This window comes from Vombatus ursinus, unplaced genomic scaffold, assembly GCF_900497805.2.
Source record: "Vombatus ursinus unplaced genomic scaffold, bare-nosed wombat genome assembly UNPS02008996.1, whole genome shotgun sequence".
Lineage (NCBI taxonomy): Eukaryota > Metazoa > Chordata > Mammalia > Diprotodontia > Vombatidae > Vombatus > Vombatus ursinus.
In genome coordinates, this window is record NW_020948774.1 from 1,590,094 (window position 1) to 1,610,848 (window position 20,755).

Consider the following 20,755-nt stretch of genomic DNA (forward strand, 5'->3'; position numbering starts at 1 on the left):
CAGTTTGATTATTTTAGAATCCCCATCTGGAAAGGAGCTTCTGCTTACTGTCTAGGGTTGTCCAGGAAACATAAGAGCAGCAGGGTGAAGTCTTACCTAGGCCATTGTAGCAGTTAAGTGGCACTGTGGAGAGAGTGGTAGAATTGGAGTTAGGAAGACAGGGGTTCAAATCCAACCTGAGACTAGAAAGTCACTTGACTTCTGTGAGCCTCAGTTTCCTCACCTGTAAAATGGGAATTAATAGCATCTACATCATAGGATTGTAGAAAGGACAAAGTGAAATAGCCTATGTAAAATACTTTGTAGAACATCAAGCTTTATATAAATACTAGCTATTATTATTACCCAGTTCAAGTACCCCACATGGGCCAGAGTATACCCATTATGAAAACAGGAATAGAAAGAGGGCCTCAAGACCAGGAGAGAGTCTGGAATTTTTTTCACTGCCATTTAAAAGAAATTTAGTTTTTTCTTCTGTTTTCATTTCATTTTCCTTTTATTCTGAACTTAATAAATACCAAATAAAATGAACATTTCTGTATTCTAAAGAGATTTTGCCAATAGCATCAAATAGCATCCATGGCAATGTGGATTTATGACTAGAAGGAACCTTGGAGATCATCTATGCCTATCCATTCATATTACATATGAGGAAACAGGCTCAGAGAGGGAAAGTCATTTGCTCAAGGTCACACAGCTAGCAAATAGCAGCATTGGCTTGAATTGATTACCCATTCTAGAAAGAAATTTGGAATTATGCTTTTAAAAAGTGACTCAAATGCCACATCATTTGGGATCCCAGGGATCCCACTGTCAGACATATAACCCAAGGAGATTAAAGTTAGACATATTCATGGCAGCACTTTTTGTGGGAGTAAAGAACTGGAAACAAGGTAGGTGACCATCGAATGAAGAATAATGAAACAAATTATGGTACATAAATGTAACAAAATATTACTGTGCTGTAAGAGATGATGACTTTGAAGAGTTCAGAGAAGCATAGGAAGACATAAACTGCTGCAGAATAAAGGAAGTAGAACCAGGAAACAATATGCACAATGACTGCAACAAAGTATCTGGAAAGAAAAAGAAGAGAAAAGAAAAAATTTCCATGTAATTACAATGACCAAACTTTCCAGGAGGAGGCGGGGGGAGAAGGAAGGAGGGAGACTAAGGATGTGGAAGGTAGCATATACTGACACTCAGTTAATGTATTGGGTAGTTTTACTGAAGTGTTTTTTTCTTTCTTTTAATTTTTTTTTTGTTACAAGGAATAGCTTACCAGGATGGGAACAGGAAAGGGGGAAATATTAAGAATTGAGGGTGACATAAAAACAAAAGATTTCAATAAACATCTGTATTAAAAGCACATGGAAAGGGGGCTGGAAATTGAGAAAGAACTGACTTGAAACCCAGGTCTTCTGATTCCAAATCCTTAGTGCCTAATTTCATTTGGTACTCCTCTAACATCATCCAGATCATGAGGATGAGCTGATTGGGACTTCAAAGATAATTTAATTTAAGCTCCACCATTTTGCAGGTGAGAAAACTGCCCATAGAGGTCAAACTACTTGGCCGAAATCACTCAGGTAGCAAGTGGCTGACTCAGAATTGGAACCAAAGACCTCTACCTCCACATCAAGTGTGTCCTACAATGCCAAACTGTCTCCTATTAAAGTGACTGGAGTGTGTTTCATTCCCCAACCCTTTGTGGCTACTGCCCCTTAGAGACAGACTAGGGAAATCTAAGAATCAAGTGGGTAGCACAATTTCAAAAAGAGATTCTTTTTTATTTTTAATTCTTCTTTTCAAGTTATTTATCAAACTACATAGATGTAGGTATCACACTTCATTAGGGTATGCACCTACAGAATTTAAAATTTTATTTTTTTAAAGGTGAATATTTATTGCATTCTCAATCTTAAAAGACATTGTTTTTACTCTTCAAACTAAATAAATTAAAATTTAAAATTAAATTTTAACTAAATTAAACTTAAAGTAAAAATTTTAAGTCAACAACTCAATTTTGCTTTTAAAATGCTAACAGAAAATAAGATACAAAATGTTTTTTTTTTAATAATTTGAGACCGGGATACCTGCTATATTGCTAAATTGTTTGATTTTGCTGAATTACTTTTTAAAAAAACTCTCAGTTATAAAGTTTGGCTCTTTGGATAAGGACAGGAAGGGACAAATTGGGAATTGAAGGTGATATTAAAAAAATACACCAATGACCATTTGAAGCAAAAATAATTCTTTAAAACTTTTTAAATACACTGTCAAATAGCAGTAACATGCTTCCTTTAACTTTTCTTTTTAAAAAATCAGATATTCATGTCTTTCAAAATATCATATTTAGAATACTTTTTCCAGGGAATTCGATTTAGCTTCTTAATTTTGTTGTCAGTATTGCATCAGTAGAGAAAGTTTATCTGTCCTGATGAGATCATAGGTCCAAATCAAGACAAAAGGTAACGTTTACATTAAATGAGTTTGTAGTCTTAGAGACCACATTTTGAAAATGATTTTAGGGGTAAAGAAAATGGAGAATCACGAAAAGTATTTGGAGAAAAATTGCTTTACTAAAACGTTGCTGCTCCTAGATGTTTCCAGGCTAAACTGCAGCTCTGCTAAATCCTTATCCCCCTCCTTTTTTTTTTTACACCATCCCTATTGTCTTTATGGTTTCCTTGTCAGGAACTGGGGGGCAGGATATGGATGAGGAGGAGGTGAATAGTCTCCAGATTACATCAGTCCTCAGGGAAATACAATGATTTATCCACAGTGTGGACACTAGAGTGGGACAGTTTCCTCATAGAAGGCTGGGCACATCTCTGTGACACCAGATCATTAAAGGCTCAAACCACTGCTGTCCCCTAGTGCTCTCTCTCTTCCTGCCAATATTTATGTAGAGAAATCAGGTTGTGAATTGTTGGGAGTGGGGAGGGAAATGTGACAAAGCTTTTTCAGCATTTTCAGTCTTTTCCAACTAGTATAATCCTTATGATTTGAATAGAACAGAAAAGCTTGATGGAAAGGAGGTTGAAATCATTTTTCTCATCAATTTCATTCATCTCTTTTTCCATTCCACAAACCAGAGTATTGGAGATAACTGCTTCTTCAGGGGATATATAATAAGAACTAAGAAATAAAATCAATGAATCAACCAACAGGTATGTATAAAGCACTCATTCTTTGTCAAGTTCTGTGCTAAGCACTGGGTACAGCAAGAAAAAGCAAAAACAGCCCCTACCTTCAAGGAGCTTACATTTTAAGGTGGAGACAAATTAATATAAATAGGAACATTCTAGACACATACAGAGTATGAAACAGATAAAAGAAGAGAAGAAAAGATGACACTCTCAGATGAGGGAGAGGGAAGATGAGGACCAGGGAAGGACCATTGTAGAAGGTGGAAGGAGGGAGTGGTGTGTATGAGCAAACTGAAAACATAGGAAGTTAACATATTTGAAGGAACATCAACATACATGTAGAAGTTGGGTTGGAGAGGGAAAGGGTGAATTCATTGAGGAAGGAGAGATAGCATCCTCAGGGCTAATAGATAATGACCACCAGGATCTGGACTGGGTTATAAATTTGGATTGGTGAGATTCTTTGTGAAATTATTATGGTAGAGGAAGAGATGAATGGTGACATTGGAGAAGGAACAAGGAGTATTCTGACTACTCAACCTTGACCAGTAAGCGTGGGAAGGGATGGGCTAGAGAAAATGAAATCAGTATTGGAAATGGTGATTGAACAGGGGAGCAGGGTCTTCCTTGATAGAGAAGCTGAGTCTCAGTGAGTGCCGGTAGATAGTAGTAAAAGAAAGAAGTTTAAGATGAGATGTTTGTGAATTACTGAATAAGCATTCCAGTGAGTGTAGAATGGGATAGGTAGATGCAATCTAGGACATTGGAACAGGATTGGAGAGTAGAGTTAAAGTATATGAGAATGTGGCAGCTGACATCTGGGGCTGAGTTGAGCAACAAGGTTGTTTCTTCAGTAGCTGTGGGTTAGACATCACTGGCATAGGGAGAGTAAAAGAAGGAGGGAATATGTTAATCAATGTGAAATGAGTCTAGACAGAGTTTCAGCTGCTAGGGAGAAGTCCACTGAGGAAAACAGGAGATTAGAAGGTTCAAGGTCAGCCCTCAACCTTGAGTCTGTGTGACAGTTGGTATTGTGAGTAAGAAGAGGTATGTCCCAGGGAATCTGGGACCCGTATGAGAAAGCAGGAGATGGTGCTTCCCAAGCAGATGGTAGCAGGGTCCTGCATTGTTGGAGGATAGAGGGGACCCTCTGAAAGTCCAATCTGAACATAAGTGAGATGAATGTTGAACTGAGGAAGTCAGGGAAAGACAATAAAGAAGTGTTCAAAGAGCAAATGTGATCTTAGCCAGGGCATCTATCGTTGTACTGTTTTCCAATGGGTTGCTCCCTGCCAGGTATCAAGTCTTGGTTTTCAGTTATCTAACTATCTTTAGCACTATTTAACATTTTTGTTCACCACTCATTGGTAGATGTTGTGGTTAGACAGTTTCCCCTTCATTCACCATTCAGCTGCAACTGATCTCTCTAAAGTTGCCAGTCAAAAAACTCCTAAACCCAACGGCCTTTTCTCAGTCTTCTTTCTACCTGATAGCTTTTGACATAGCCCTTCTCCTGCATAATCTCTCTTCCCTTGGCTTCTGTAACACTGCTTTCTCTTGGTTCTCTTCTTACCTGTCTGACTGCTCTTTTTCGGTCTCCTTTGTCAGCCAATTCTTTCAGCCTCTTGGGTCTCAGCTTCAACCTTCAACTGTTGAAGCTGATGTTATATTCAGGACCATTTAATACTCTGTCTACCATCTACCAGTTTATCCTGTGGTTAGTAAGACTGCCCCCAGTGGGGGAGGAGATCGTTGCGCACATTCATTCTTCCCACCATGGGCTGTATTTACAGGAGAGAGTGAGCTCAAAGTTTATGAGGGAAATATTCTGTTATTGTTTTATTTTATTTAATAATATGTTATTTTATTAAATGCCTTTGCTTTGAACTAAGCATATCCTCTGGCTGACTAGTAAAAGTAAGCACCTTAGTATGCACTTATGAGCTATGATTTGGAAAGGATTCCGATCCCCAAAGTGTGTAGAACCTACAGTAACCTTCTGGGGATTCATGGGGGAGGAACGTTGGGGGGCCCAGGAGCTATGTTTATTAAAAGCTTATTATATGCAATGGGATATACTTGGAAGTGAAGGATTCTACTGTCATACACAGACGCATGCACCTATACAGCTGTCACATTTCCTAATACAGATATAAAGGTGTTTGACAGAGGCTAGGGAGGGGTAGGGATGAAAAGACTGCAACATCTGGGGGAAAACTATGCCCCTCATGGTACCAGCTGTTGAAACCAGATCCAGGAGACAAGCACGAATGCACTGATGTAGTGAAGGGAGAGGTTGCTTAAGTTATACCTTTGAAAAGATTCTTAAGAACATAAAGGTTCCTTTCTCTTCCTCAAGTCAGTAAACCATAACTAGCAAATAACTGGAAATAAAGTAGATGCCCATCGAATTAAGAAAGGCTAAACAAATTGTGATACATGAATATAACAGAATATTTAAGAAATAATGAGTGTGATGAATACAGAAAAGCATGTTTAAATTTATAAGAACTGATGCAAAGTGAAATAATTTGAATCAGAAAAACAATATACCCAGTGACTACAACAACATTAATGGAAAAAACAACAACCAAAATATAGTCAAAACTTAAAGTCGTGAAATTATGAAGAACAAACTTGGGACCAATCTAAAGAAGAGATATGAAAAGACTCGTTTGCAGAGATGGGGGATCCGCAAATGTGGAATACTGCATATAGCATCGTATTGTTCAATGTGTTGATTGGTTTGGCTGAATTTTTTCTCTTCTTCCTCTTAAAAATTTTTTTCTTTAATATAAGGGACTGCACTTTGGTGTGTGGGGAAAAATAGAGGGAGAAATATAGGGAATGTACAAACAAAAGACGGCAATAAAATTTTTTTAAAAGGATAATCATAACTAGGGCTTGAGGCTGGTGATCTGACCTAAATTCTTGCCTCCATGCTACCAATAAAATTGTAACAGTGAAATGTCGTAGATGTCTCAAGAAGAATGCCTGAAGGACATGTGCCTACAGAACCGGATATTCTCTTCCTGCCCACCTCTGGAGATTCTTCCTGTGGACAGAAGTATTATGTTCAGTCCTGGATGGCACATATTAGGAAGGACATTGGGGTGGGTGAGATCCCTGGAGTAAGGTGACCAGAATGGTGAAGGGTCCTGAGGATTTGTTGAAGGAACTGGAGATATTTAGCGAGAGAAATTAAAAAAAAAAACTTAAGGGGAGACATGCTAGCTGTTTTCAAGTATTCGAAAAGTCATCATACGGAAAAGGAATTAGATTTGCTCTGTTTGACTCTAGAGGTGAAAACTAGCTGTACTGGATGGAGTGGAATGAGCTACTTAAGGAGGTAGTGAGTTACTCCTCCTTGGAGGTCTTTAATCAAAAGACTTCCAACATCAAATACAAAATCCTTTGCTTGGCATTCAAAGTCCTTCATAATCTAGCCCCTTACTATCTTTCCAATCTTTTTATAACTTACTCTTCACCATGTATTCTTTAATCCAATGACATTGGACTCCTTGGTGTTTCATGAACAAGATACTCCATTTCTCAGCTCCAGGCATTTTCTCTGGATGCCACACATCCTGGAATTCTGCCACTCTTCATCTCTATCTATTGGCTTTCCTGGGTCCCTTCAAGTATCAACTAAAATTCTACCTTCTGCGGAAAGCCTTTCCCCATCTGTCTTAATTCTATTGCCTTACTTCTGTTAATTATTTCCTATTTGTCTTATATATAGCTTGTCTGTACATATTTGTATATGTACCATCCTTCCTGTCACCCAAGGTTGTCTGTGGTTGATCTTCTTCCTGTCATTTTTGACATTCTCTCCCTTGCCAGCCTTACTCATTTCTAAGACTTCAACAACTACTTCTATGTAGATGATTCTTTTTTGACCCCTGGACCTGTCTTCCAAGCCATAGATTTATATCCTCAGGTATTGTGGGGACAACTCAATCTGGATGTCTCATTAACATTTAAACTCAATACATCAGAAACTTGGTTTCTTTTCTTTTCTCCTATACCTGTTCTTCCTTCAGAATTTTCTATTTGTATCTGTGATGCTACAATCTACCCATTCTCCCAAGTGCTTAATCTTGGTATTTCTTTGACTTTTTCCTTTCTCTCACCTCTAACACACAAAGTAACCAAGTCCTGTTGATTTAACGTCTTCTATCAGTCACATTCTCATTGTTATGTCACCCTTCTGCTCAAAAATCACCTCTGGAACAGAATTCAAACTCCTCTGCCTGATATTTACAGCCCTCCACAATTTGGTACCATCCTACCATTCCATCTTCATCTCACATTATTACCTTCTACACTTTAGTCAACTTAGTCTCCTCTTTGTTCCTCCAACAGCCTTCAATAATGCTGTTCTCCCTATGCTAGTATTACTGTCCCTCCCCTCTTTAGTTGTGGAATTCCTACTTATTGATAAATTCCTTACCTTTTCCTTGAAGACTAGCTCGAATATCAATTTCTGCATGGAAATTTTCCTGGTTCTCCCTGTCAATAATGATCTTCCTCACTGGACTTCACCTTACCCTTTGTTGCCCAACTTTCTAATACTGTTCTTTACATGTAATGCCTTATTATTATCTGCGTAAATATGCTAAACTTTGCATCATGCAGTGTTTTGAACACGGTAGACATTTTAATAAATATTTGTTGAATGGAAAAATAGAAAGGATTTGGTTAGATAAAGAAAGGAGGGAAGTCTCGGTGGGAGAAATAGTAAATGAAAAGTCAGAAAAGATGGAAAGCTGAAGGCTTGTTTCAATTTGATGACCTTTTTGTTTTATTTATTTGTTTGTTTTTCAAGGCAATTGGAGTTAATTGACTTGCCCAGGGTAACACAGCTGGTAAGTGTCAAGTATCTGGTCTGAGATAGGATTTGAACTCAGGTCCTCTTGACTCCAGCACCAGTGCTCTATCCACTGCGCCACCTAGCTGCCCCCATGACCATTTTATTAAGTACTTGTTATGTGTCACTATGAAAGGTGATGGGGAAACAAAGAGCCATCATTTAGTGGGGAAGATGTGACATGAGTAAAAAAAAAAGGAATGGTGCAAGAGAGAATGTGATTAGAAGAAAAGAAAGCATAAAACTCTTTTAGAGTTCCAGTGCTCCAGGAAAATTTGGGGAGGAAGAAAATACTTTCAACTAGAGGTTCAGGAAAAGCTTTCTAGAAGAGGTGCCACCTACCTTGAAGGAAGAGCAGAATTTCAACAGGCAGAGGGGAGGAGGGAATGTATTCCAGGCATGGGGCCAGCCAGTGTGAATGCACAGAGTTGGCAGAGGGCAGAAAGAGAGTGAGAAACAGCTGGTAGAACTTTGGGGCTGGAATGTAGGGTGTGTGAAATAAGGCTAAAAAGATAAGTCGGAGCCAGATTGCAGAGGACCTTCAATGTGAGCATAAGGAGTTTGCATTTTACTCTATAGGAAATGAGAAGCCACTAAAAAGGCTTTGAACAGGGGAGGAACACAGCCAGACCTGTGCATTAGGAAAATTACTTTGAAAGTTGCTTCAAGGATAGAGGGGAGAAAGGAGACACTGGAGATGAGGTGAACAGTTAAGAGACAATTACAATGGTCTAGGAGAGAAGCTATGAGGGAGAGTCTATAGGAAGTGAGTGGAGAGGAGGGAAGGGATGAAAGAAATATTGTGGAAGAAGGATTGACTGGACTTGGCAGCTAATCCTTGTGTTGGGGGTGAAGGGAAGAGAAAATTCGAAGGTAAGTGACTCAGAGGACAGCAGTGCTATAATCAGAAATAGGAAAGTAAGGATGAGAATGTGAATCTGTGAGGGGAAGCAATAGAAGATGAGACTGAAAAGTGATAGCAGGGCCTAAATGTAGAAGACCCTGAATGCAATTGATAAGGTGTTTAAATTTATCCATCACATAAGGTCGGGGGGGGTGGCTAAGAATTAAACATTTTCATTTGTTTGTTTTTTGGAGAAGGGGAATAGCGTGCAAATCAGTGTTCTAGGAAGATTAATAGTCAATATTATTAAAAATGGATTAGAGGAGATTAAGCTAATCAAAATCAGAGCTGTAACTAGGAATTTTTACAGTTGGAACATAAACCACACATGAGGCAAGCAGCACAAATTGTACACTTAGGTGAGGAGGAGGAATAGGCCATCTCCCTGGGGGTGGAGGGGGTGGGATACAGAGACATTGGTGTTAGGTTGTTGCTGGGGAGGCTGCTCTGTGTGAAGTTAGGGAGGGCAGAGTGAGTCAGAGAAGCTTATCCCAATTCAATTTAACCTACTTTTGTTGTTTTTGTTGAATCGTTTCAGTTGTGTCCGACTCTCTGTGACTCCATTTGGGGTTTTCTTGGCAAGGATACTGGAATGGTTTTCAATTTTCTTCTCCAGCTCATTTTACAGATGAGGAATTGAGACAAACAGGGGTAAGTGACTTGCCCAGGGTCACACGGATAGTAAGTGTCTGAGGTCAGATTTGAACTCAGGTCCTCCTGACTCCAGGCCCAGCACTCTAAACACTGCACCACCTAGCTAATAAGCTCTGTTGTTTCTATGCTACTAAAGATTACAAGTTTCATAAATGCCCTTTAAAGTCAGTGTCCTTGGGGCAAGCTCCAATCACCCCACTTCAGTTACAACTGTGGTCCAGATAGGAAATCAAAAGTGATAATAGTATAAATGGAAAAGAAAGAGGATGTAAGAAACATTCTGGAGTGGAGAGGATTCACTTGGCCACTGATCAAATATCAAGATGAAGGAAAGGGAAGAGTTGAAGATGAACCAAAGGTTTCATTGGTTGACTAGGAGTATAACCCTGAGGAAAGCATGGTGTACATAGGGCAAAAAGCACAGGATATGGAGTAAGAACTCCTGAGTTCTCATTCCAACTCCATCACTTTTTAACTGTGTGGCTTTGGCCAAGTCATTGACCCATTTAAGCTTCATGCTTCTCATCTCTAAAACGAGGATGATAATATGCTATTTACTGCATGGGATTGTTGGGATGCTCAAATGAGATAATGTATGTAAAGTGCTTTGTAATCACAAGCCACTAGAGAAATGTGGACTGTCTTTATTATTAATGGTACTGATGCCATTAGCTAAAATAAGGTGGTCAGGAGGGGAAGTCAGTTTAAAGAGCAAGAAGATAAATGGGTGAGGTTGAACCATATAATCTCTGATATCCTTTCCTATTTTAAAATTCTTCACCTATCCATCAATCAGCAAGGATTTATCAAGCACCTACTATTTGCCAAGCATATATAAAGATAGAAATGAGACAGTCCCTGCCCTCAAGAACCTTATATTCTATCAGTGGAAGGACACAAGAGGTACTAGGTGATTAACTGTTTGGCAAGGAGGGCACTAGCAGGTAGGGTAATAATGATAGGTTTCACATAAAAGGTGGAACTGGAGCTGAGCCTTGATGGAAACTAGGGGTTCTTAGAGGCACAGATGAATAAGGAGAGCATTCCAGACATGAGGTACAGCCACTACAAAGGCACAGAGGTGAGATGTGGAGCAGGAACAGTAAGAAAGCCAGTTTTACTGAACTGTAGGGAGCCATTGGGAACAGCCAAGGTGGTGCAGATGATAGAGCACCAGGTCCAGAGTCAGAAAGATCTAAGTTCAAGTCCAGCCTGAGTCACTTACTAGTTGTGTGACTCTGGGCAAGTCACTTAACCTCTATTTGCCTAAGTTTCTTCATCTATAAAATGAGCTGGAGAAGGAAATGGCAAATCACTCCAGTATCTTTGCCAAGAAAACCTCATAGACTTGTGTATGGAGTCACATAGAGTCAGACACAACTGAATGACTGAACAACAAGGGAACATGAAAGAGAGTAATTTGCAATAAGGCTGGAAAAGTAGATTGGGGCCAGGTTGAAAAGGACTCTAAATGGCAAAAAGTGGATTTTATATTTTCTCCCAAAGTGTAATATGTAGCTATTGGAGTTTATTGAGTAGGGAAGTGACATGGTCAGACATGTACTTTAGGAAAATCAGTTTGGCTGTTGTGTAGAAGATGAATTGGAGAAAGGAGTTCCTTGAGGCAGGAAGATACTGCAATAGGACAGGCAAATGGTGATGAGGGCCTGAACTAGGCTAGTGGCTATATAAATAAAGAAGGGAGACAATAGGCCTAAAGACAGCTCTTGACCACTTGGAGAAGAGCCCACAATCTTGAGGCCTGAAAGGCCTGTCTAGTGGTCATTTCCTCTAGAGCCCCTTTTCCTTAAGCCATTCTAGGCTGAAGAATGCCCATCCTCCTTTTAAAGCTCTCTAGTGTGGGAGATGACTCAAGATCCCTTAGTAATTCACTTCAGTGTCTCTCCACCAATCTTTACAAGGAAATTCTTCCTGAAGTCAGACTTAAATCTCTCTTGCTGGTATCTAGAGAAAACACAAGGAGTAGACTATGGAGACAGGAGTACGTTTAGTAAAGAAGGATTTATTTCCTAACCTTTTAATTCTTCACTTTTGCAGACAAACTAGTGACATCCCACTTCCAAAAATTCTTGGGGTGTTTAGTTAGGAAAGATTGTCTAAAGACAAGTTTCTTCTGCAGCCTTAACGGCAGGAGGGACAGAAGTTGATGATTTTTCCCTTTTAGGCTTGTCATCATGACATTGCCCTGGAATGTTGGAAGGATGTGGGCAGCAGACAGACCATGTCATCGTCTTCCCTGGAACCATGCAGGAAAGCAGGCAATATCAGGCTCCCAAGAGGGGCAGAAAAACCCAAAGGAGCTGCAGATTTTAAATCTAAGTGGCGCCTGGAGGGAATTAGACAGGCATGTTCCACCTCTTTGCAAATCTTTATAAAGCAAATTTTTGTGGTTATCCAGTGAAAATGCTCCTGCTTACACAAGCACTGGGAACTTGGCTCCAATGGGTGCTAGTGGGGGGAGGGTGGTATGGGGTTGTTGGGTAGGAGCCACGGGTGAGAGAGCAGTGTGGAATGAAGATGACTAGGAGGAGTTTTCCCTGAGAAGTTGGCTGCTTCCTGAGTAGGTAAGATTTTTGTGTAGGAGCAGAGATGAGGGTTAGGACTGGGTTCCTTATGTCCTCCTCACATGGAGTTTTTAGTATGGGGAAAGGTCTAATAATAGAATCTTTGATTGCTTCTCTCTTTTTTTTTTACCTCCTAACATCAAAGGCTTTTGTGGGGCTAGACTCAGTAAAGTATGGGACTTGTCTACTATGAATGAATGAAAAAAAATATTTATTAAGTACTTATTCTATGCAAAACACTGGTAATGCACATAGAAAATCAGAGACGGTCCCTGCCCTTAACGAGTTCACATTCTGATGGAGGAGACTGCACACAGATGAGGTTTCAGCTGCAAGTCCCATGGAAAAGTCTCACAGATTTTAGGGTGCTTTTGATAATGCCTATTCTTTAATGTTATTTCTACTGACAAAATTCTATGCCTTTCTGATGAACCGTTAGGTGCTGCTGCCACAGCTATTGAAGACCTAGAAAAGAAAATTCTCACCACCAAGATCCCTGGTACTGTTTAATGGTTAGAAGCGGGCTGTCACTAGTTCCTCTGCAAAAGTAAGGAATTAGAAAGTTAGAAAGTAAACTCTGCTTTACTAGACTTACTCCTCTATCCATAGTCCACTCCTTAGCTTGTTGTGAGCCCCCATCTCTATAAGGGTTGCTTTCCAGGTTGAGGCTGTCAGGCTTGAGATAGAAGCAGGACCAGTGGTCTTGGAGGTTCTGTTACTCCCGTCATTCTTGGTCTTACCTGTCAATCAATGCTCTTCAGTGCTGGAGCTGGCAATGAAAGTGTGCCCCTCCTATACGATAGTTGTTCCCCTAATTGGTAGCTACAGGACCAGAGCTAGAAGCAAAGTAGGAAATCATGGGTGGAGGGAGGGGCTTTGCTATTCCCAAGGCTCTTGGCTTCAGGGTCCTGGGCCATCTTTAGGTGGTAGTTGATGTGGTCCCTATCTCTCCCTCAAGATACCTTGCTGCTTCAACTTTGCTATCCCTATCTCACTACTATGTTAATAATTATTTGCACTATACAACTCCCCTCCTCCCCGAAATAGGTGCAGAGACTAGACCTGTGATTTCATTAGTAGGGTTAACATCCAGGTAAGGAAACTCCATCTACCATTTTCAAGTAAGCATCTTCTCATCCTCTAGAGAGTTCCCTAGAGTACTGAGAGGTTAAACATCTTGTCCAGGGTCACACAAAGCCAGTAGGTGTCAGAAGCCAGACCTGAACCCAGGTCTTCATGGCTTTGAGACCAGCTCTTTATCTGCTATAACAATTTGCCTTTGCAACATGCAAAAAATACTAAAATGATGAAATAAACTCGTGTGGTGATGGCTTGGAACTCACTTTTCCAGAGTGAGACAGACTGGTGACATGTCCTCTGCAGAATTCTAGAAACACCCCTTAGATGGGGGCAGCTAGGTAGTCCAGTGGATAGAGTACCGGCCCTGGAGTCAGGAGGACCTGAGTTCAAATCTGGCCTCAGACACTTGACAATTACTAGCTGTGTGACCCTGGGCAAGTCACTTAACCCCATTGCCTAACAAAAAAAAACAACAACCCAAAAATAAAAAAAAATAGAAGCACCCCTTAGAGAACACAGTGTATTTCTCTGCTGCTATTAGGTTGAACCCCCATTCCTGTAATCCTCTTCACTGTGCTCCAGTTCTTTTTAATCAATTAACATTAATTTTACAAAGGGATATTTACTGAGAAGATATAGTGAGAAGAGTACAAATATTTTCCCCTCAGACTTAATGCAGTTTCTATATAGTGTTCACTGAAGTGATGGGAGGACTTGAGGATGGTACCAATGTTGCAAGCCCAGGTGACAGGGAGAATGGTGGTAGGGAGGTTCAGAAGAGGGATCCACTGGGCAGAAAGATATATAATGAGTCCAGTTCCATATATCACAACTCGTTGATGCTTACTCATCCTTCAAAACACACTTTGTTCTATGCAAAACACAAATCAGGGTTTGGGGGCGGCTCTTATCAGCCACTGCCCTGGAGTACAGAGCCCATTCTTTGAGAGATCTTGCTGAAGCCATGAGGTGATACAAAGGATAGGGAAATTTTCCTAATAACATTTGTGCAGCTGCTATTGAGGGTGCCTGGTTTCTGGTTAGGTTATAACTGCCCTAGAGAGCTAATGCCCAGATCGTAAGGGCAGAGGTTGAGAGCTTGCAGAGGAGGGGGGAATAGAACAGGGAAGCATTGAGTGATAAGGAAAGGTGTGGTTGTATTGGAGAAAAGTCTTATGATTAACCTTTGCAGGGAGGGTGCCCATCTTCCTACCCTCCATTTGGCTGACTACAACCCTCTTGGGGTCAGGCTGCATCTTTCATTTTGGGGCCCACTCTACCAAGCTCCATGAGAGCTGGGATTTTATGCAAACTTCTGTAACTGTAGTTTTGGTATAAATCATCCCAGCCATTCATGGACACTTCCAATGCTATATAAATTTGCATTCACATTCTTTCATCCTTGGTTCCTGAACACTGAGAGAAATGCAAATGAAAGCAAAAGGGGGTTGGGGATACTGATCCTTGGGGATTTCTACCCAAGTTGGGCATGTTGTATTCTTCAGGCTAGAAAATATTAAGAGAGTTTACCTCTCCATTTGTTTCATGGACTTTTGATAATAGAAGTAGCAGTCAGTATTCAACTACTCAAACCTGAGCTTTATTCCCACACTTAGCTTGGGACTTAATGCAATCATGCCCTTTTATACATAAGTAGACCTCACCTTATCTGCATAATAAACAACATTGGCCAACCATGTCTTGCTTCACTAAATTGACTAAGGGAACAGGGTATACTGACAACCTTCTGTCCCAGAGGGATTGGGAAGAGAATGGTAATCTGGGGGAGTGTCTTCTGTTGGTATATTGTCTTAAAATCTAGATCTTTCTGATTTAATCGTTCTTGGTGTTCACCATGATGTAAGATCAAACCATCAATGAACAGGGACTTGGGAACATTATTCTAAGTGTTATGATTGAAAAATTACAAGGTTTTATCTTGAGGTAACAGTTTGTGGCAATATTATATTTTTAGCTTCCTCAGAGCCTAGACCATTGCTCAACACACAATAGAGTCTTTGTAAATGTTTGTTTCATTTATTAAATTGAATCTCTTTTCTTCAAAGACCAACTTAAATTCCTCCACTGAAGCCTTTCCTGACCTTTTTATGACCTTCCCTACCCCATATAAAAGTGATCTCCTTTAAGGGAACCACCACCTGTCCAAGTCACCCAAGCTTGCAATCTCCTGGTCACTCTAGATTTTTCCCACTCCCCAACGCTCTAGTCATTTATTGGGTCCTGTTGTTTCTACGTCTACAACATTTCTCCTATTCATCTACCTCTTCCAACTCTCATAGCCACCGCTTGAGTCCAGGTCCTTCACACCTGGGGTATTGCCACAGCCTCACATTTTGTCTTACCTCCTCAAGTATCTCCTCTTTCTAATCTGTCGCCCCACCCCAGAATGCCAATTGATATTCTTAATGCAGAGTTCTGACAATGTCACTCCCCTGCTCAAAATACAGTAGTTGCTCCCTATTTATCGTTCTAAGACAAGAATTCTTAACCTGGAGTCCATGAACTTTTTTATTTATTATTTTGACAAGTTACTAGGGGCAGGTAGGTGGCCCAGTGGATAGAGTGCTGGGCCTGGAGTCAGGAAGACTCCTCTTTCGAATTCAAATCTGGCCTCAGACGCATAATAATTGAGTGACCCTGGGCAAGTCACTTGATCCTGGCAACTGCCTCAGCTTCCTGATCTATAACATGAGCTGAGAAGAAATGGAAAACCACTCCAGTATTTTTGCCAAGAAAACCCAAAGTATGGTCACAGAGAATCAGATAGGACCAAAAACAACTGAACAATGGAAGTGTTATCATTTGATAGCTGTATGTTAATATAATTGATTTCCTTTGTAATAACATATTTTGTGCAATTAAAATCATTTTTTTGAGAAGGGGTCCCTAGGCTTCACAAGACTGCCCAAACCCCCAAATTGTGAAAGCTGTTGCTCTAGGATAAAGGCTTTTTCAATCCGGCTCCAGTCTCTTTTCAGATTTATTTCACATTATGCCCTTTCATGCAATTTACATTCCAAACTGGCTTTCTTACTGTTCTACCTCCCCCCTCCAAGCCTTTGCAAAGAGTATTACTGTCCTGAGTCACCTTTCTTTTCATCAACCATGATGAAAAGCCATGATGACTATTATGACCCACCTCATGGTTTGAGGGGCTACTGATTTAAGAATTTCCACTATTTGTCTTGTTGTATTACTTATGGTATACTGAAATGAAAAGGGCAACTTCCATTTGGGGAGACTCCTTTCTCAAGCAAAAGAAACTTTCATATTAAATATGGCTTATTATGACCCCTTTTGCTTATGTGTTAAGTGTTAATAAGTTTTTTCTGAAACGTAACTACTTGGAGCCTCATAAATTTGCTTGTCAAAAGTGCAACAGCTTAAATTTTTCCTCAACTTCTGCAAAAGGTTTTACCTGCATCCCTATCACCCTAAGATAACAGTAAGTTTTATCAAGAGCATCCTCAGGGTTTTTATTAGTATCTAGGCTGATCTGACTTACCCTCTTGAGATAACTGCCATCTCCCAAAGTATATCATGCGTAGGTCAATTAGGGGAATCACTCCATCATAGGTTTCTTTTAAGCATCTGGCTACTACATTTGAGGCCACTTGAAGTCAAAGGTCAATTATGAGTTTGGAAAAGACTATCTGCAAACTAGGCTTGTAGGTCCTGGCCAACTAGCATTTTCATAGGGATCATGGATTTGTTGTTGTTGTTCAGTCATTGCAGGCCCATCCAACTCTTCATGACCCCTTTTGGGGTTTTCTTGACAGATATACTGGAGTGGTTTGCCATTTCCTTCTCCAGCTCATTTTACAGATGAGAAACTGAGGCAAACAGGGTTAAGTGACTTGCCCTGGGTCACACAGCTAGTGAAGTATATGAGGCTGGATTTGAGCTCAGGAAGATGAGTGCTAGATTTAGAGCTGGAAAAAATACTTGACGCCATTGATTCCAATCCCTTCTTTTGACAGATAAGAAAAATGAAACTTATAGAAGTTGTTACTGGCCCAGGAACACAGGAACTAGTAAATGTCTGAGAGAGGATTTGAAGCACAGTTTATCCTGATTCCAAGTCCAATGCCTTGTCCTTTATTCCATTCAGAAAAATCTCTTCATGAACTCAAGCATTTGCTGCCTGACCCAATCCTCCTTAATCTTTGGGCCTTCCTTCTACCCTTAATTCATCCTGTCTATATCATGTTTGTACATAGCTGTTAGCATGTTGTCCTCTCCATTAGACTATGAACTCCTTGAAGGGAAGACTGTCTTTTGCCTTTTTTTCTATCTATGGTGCTTAGCACAGTGCCTGGCTCATAGTACGAGTTTAATAAAGGCTAGTTGACTGACTGAGTGACCACTTAGCGCTCTTCAATCTTCTGGAACGCTTGAAGAGCTTCATGCTTCACTGATAAGGGCTAAGAACAGAAGAGGAGCCTGTGTACTTTATAAACAGGAGCTAAAGATTCAACCTGGAACCCTCACTTGGCAACTTGATGCTTGGATCCTCTTAAAGAAGAATGAGAAAACAGAAACTCCTACAGGCCTGGAAGAGTGTGGCTTTCATTTGGAGGTACCAGAGAGGGCATTAGCAACTTTCACATTCACGGAACTTGCTATCTAGCTGAGATTCATCCAGCTACAATTCACTTCTCCAATAACTCATATCCTCTAATAAATTCCACAGGAATATGTGTAAGTTGTGGGTTGGGTCTTGCTTTTACCTCTTAGTGGGGGTGAGGTGGTTATGTTTAACTATATGCATTTAGAGAGCATTGATTACTAAATGTTAGGGAGTAGTCAGGAGAGCCTGATCACCTCTACAACCCTTGGAATCAGACCCACAAACGGAGAACATGTCTAACCCCTGGTTTGGTGGGAACAATATTCTATCTCTACTCCCATGCATTTTAGGTTTTTTTTTTTTTCCTTTAAAGGCATTGAAACCATCCCTGAGACTTAATTGGCTCAGGGGAATAAAGGCTGAGGCTCCTGACATCATTTCCTGGTTACCTTAGAACAAAACAGCCACAAGGAGTTTCAGGCTGGCTCTGATGCTTGGCTGGTAGACCACGATGAGCAATTTAAAATTAGGGAAACTTCACTCAATTGAATTAACTTGGGGTGTTCTCAGTGACCATCTTCGTCGAATACCATTTTCCTGCCATAGCTAAGGAAATCTCGCTTGTTAAATCAGAGTGACCTAGGAACTTCTCATTTTGCTCCAATATTTAGCAAGAACTACCAGGGAGACTGACCTGAGTCGTGTTGAGGGTTTAGCCCAGAACAACTAGAATGCTCTCCCTCTTCCCCTTTCCTCTTGGCATTCCTACCTCCCTTTAAGCTCAAGAGTCAGCACATGTGCCTTCTCTTCTATGAAACCTTCCCCAGTCCTAGTTGTTAGTGTTCTCCTTCCCCCACCCTAAATTACTTCCTATTATTTCATTTATGTTTTGATTATTGTTTTCTGTGTATGTTACTTACCCTCTCACAGGCTTAGAAAATAAGCTTCTTGAGAGCGGGGAATGTTTTATATCCTCAGTACTAGAATAGCGCCTTCTTAACATATTTAATACATACTTTTTTTAAATTTCCAGAAGCATTTCAATTGCAATTAATTAAAGGGGCTGGAGTAAAATGGTGAGAAAGATAGGAAGCAGGAGAAAAGGGAAATTGTCCATAAGGGAAGAAAAAAAAGGAATGATTGTATACTTGTTATTGTATACTTAAATGTTGTGTAGGAATTGAAGAAGAGTTTGTGTGTCACCTTATTTGTGAAAGTTTGTGGGAGGGCACTGGCACACATGTGGGAATGTGTGTCAAAGCTCACAGGAGCATGTATATGTGTAAAACAATAATTTTTGTTGTTGTTGAGTTGTTTCAGTCGTGTCCAATTCTCTGTGACCCCATTTGGGGTTTTCTTGGCAAAGGTATTGGAGAGGTTTGCCCATTTCTTTCTCTAGCTCATTTTATAGATGAGGAAACTGAGGCAAACAGGGTTAAGTGACTTGCCCAAGTTCACACAGCTAGGAAGTGTCTGAGGCTGGATTTGAGCTAACGAAGATGAGTCTTCCTGACTCCAGGCCTAAGTGTTCTATTCGCTGTGCCATCTAGCTTGCCCCAAAACATAATAATAAAAGCTAGCACTTCTATAATACTTTAAGGTTTGCAAAATGCTTTACAAATCTCATTTGATCCTTACTACAACCCCGAGAGATAGCTGGTGTTATTATCCCTACCTTACAGATGGAGAAACTGAGGCAAATAGAGGTTAAGTGACTTGCCCGGGGTTACACAGCCAGTAAGTATTTTAGACAGGATTCAAATACATCTTTCTCACTCTAAATCCAGGGTTCTATTGACCACAATGAACTAATCTGATAGCGTTTCAAATCTGCATGTATATGTGAAGGGTGTGTATAGAAATTCCTCTCCATCGGTTCTATAGGCTAATGATTTGGAGGGAACTCAGGCATGAGTCACCCTGGCCGGTGTTTCCAGTAAAGTGAAGGAAGAATAGGGATGGGGTAATGGACAGGAAAGAAGGGGAAGGACTTGGAACAGTAGACCTGTTCATTCTAGTCTGAGGGATCCTTGGGCAATGTGGGAGGACTCCATTGAATTTCATTTCCCAATTCCTTCTGAAAGATCTCCCTTCCCTCCTGTCCTTGTGGAAACCTAATCAGAAGCTGATGAATCCTCATCCTTGGAATGTGACTGGGGGAAGAGGAGGGAGGATTGCAAAATTTGAGGAGTTTCAGTCTCCTGGCCCCTAAACTCTCTAAGGCCCCGATGATGCCTGATTCTGCTCAGTGAGAGCGAGGAGCTTAGTGGAGCTGCCTCAGCGTGCAGATAACTTCATCAATCTAATGATAACCTGGGGAAAGGGAGGCAGAACACCGAGTCTCAGTGCAAGGCAGTCTTATTTGGTTTCCATGGTGAGGTCAGTCCGGTCAAAAAGGGATTGGTCTCTTGTCTTGCCAACTACTTCTATCCCTCCCAGTGGAAAGTAGAGGCTCTAAGCTAGTCATGCAGATGGGGGGAAGGGGGAGGAGTGAGAGGGAGGTATTGTGGGGGTGAAGTCTTGTGAAGTCCTTCACTTTGTCTGATTTCAGAGAATGAAACTTGGGCTGGTACAACTTGACTGAAAGAAAAGCCAGCTATGCAACATTGAAAACTGTGTGAGAGGAGAGGGTGGAGTTAACGTGTAAACTCTTTAAGGATGGGGCCTATAGTGGCGCCTAGCCTTTACAAAATACTTATTGGGTTGGTTCAACTTTGTGACAGAAGAGAGTGTGGGGAATGGAGGGAGGGGCAAGTGATTTTTGAAAAAAAAGAGAGATTTATTTTTTAGTAGAATGAGTGAAAAAGCATGCATTGAACATAGAACACAAAACAGTATTCATTGCCTTCTCCTGGGAGTCACTCCATCTTGAAGAACCTTCTTGGCCCTGAAGGAGCAGGGTCCAAAAAAGTACATCAT